Consider the following 1,517-nt stretch of genomic DNA (forward strand, 5'->3'; position numbering starts at 1 on the left):
TTTAACTGAAGCATTTGGAATTTAAACACAAGGGCAGATTTGGCTAATAGATTGTTTGCTAATTTCTAGATCTCATCCAATTGCTCCAAGATTCCTCTGTTCACTGTCAGGAGCCATTGGTCTCCATACGATGGTGCTCGGCTGCTCCAAGCTGGCTAAAGTCGACATTGCTTCCAGTCTTTTCCACTTAGCCTTCCCTCCTCTCCCATCTCCCGGTGGCGGCAGCACCACACCCACTGCGCTCTCTAAACTGTTGATGCTTGCGGCCTGCCCACCTTTTCCTACCTCTCCCCAGTCGTCGTGCATCATTGCCCAGCTGGGGGACTTGGTACATGATGGGTTCACTCCCTCATCCTGACTCTGTCAGTTTGGGGCAGGCAGCACGATGTGAGCTGTGATTCCCACCCCACTCCGTCAGATTGCCCATTACACAGCACAGCAGGAGGCCATTTGGCCCATTGTGCCTCCATCCCTTCTTCAAATGGGCACCATCTGCTACCAATCTCCTGCCTTTTCCCCATTCCCTTGTATATTACTTTTATCCCAACAATTATCCAATTACATTGGAGTAACCCCACAGGATGCTGAGTGCTAGGATCATTCTCCATAGTCTATCACTGGAGCCTGACTTTAAGTTGGGTGAGTATGACTGCTCAATCAGAACAGGTTCAAAACCCTGCCCTTAGCTCTCAGCACCTCTGGGAGGGTGAATTATTTCCAACTGTACTCTGGTTAACCCAGTGCCCCCCTGACAGGGCTCAATCTGACAGTGTGAGCTAGAACGCAGCAAGGAAGCCCCTACCTAGTCATACAGCCCAAACCTCTGCCCTATCATTGTAAACTCTAGCTCCAGTCGGCCGGGAGAGAGTGTTTGACCACAGCCGTGTCACAGAAAGCTGGGCTGCAGAGTGACTGACAGAGGCATCATCGACAGAGGCATTACCCTTAAGAGTGTGTGTGTGTGTGAAAGAGAGAGCATGTGTCTGTGTGTGTATGCACGGGCCTGTGTGTAATAAATATATATGTCTGTGTATAGGTATCTGTCCGTGTGTGTATATACATATGTTTGTGTATATAGGTATGTGTCTGTATATGTCTGTGTGTGTAGGTATGTGTCTGTGTGTATGGATGTGTTTGTCTCTATGTATGTATATGCCTGTGTATATATGTGCCTGCCTGTCTGTATGTATGTGCCTGTGTGTGTATGGATGTGTCTGTGTACATATGAATGTGCCTGTGTGTATGTATGGATGTGCCTGTGTGTGTATGGATGTGTCTGTGTACATATGAATGTGCCTGTGTGTATGTATGTGTCTGTGTGTGTATGGATGTGCCTGTGTGTGTATGGATGTGTCTGTGTACATATGAATGTGCCTGTGTGTATGTATGTGTCTGTGTGTGTATGGATGTGCCTGTGTGTGTATGGATGTGTCTGTGTACATATGAATGTGCCTGTGTGTATGTATGTGTCTGTGTGTGTATGGATGTGCCTGTGTGTGTATGGATGTGTCTGTGTA

The sequence above is a fragment of the Chiloscyllium plagiosum genome, chromosome 8, assembly GCF_004010195.1.
Source record: "Chiloscyllium plagiosum isolate BGI_BamShark_2017 chromosome 8, ASM401019v2, whole genome shotgun sequence".
Classification (NCBI taxonomy): Eukaryota; Metazoa; Chordata; class Chondrichthyes; order Orectolobiformes; family Hemiscylliidae; genus Chiloscyllium; species Chiloscyllium plagiosum.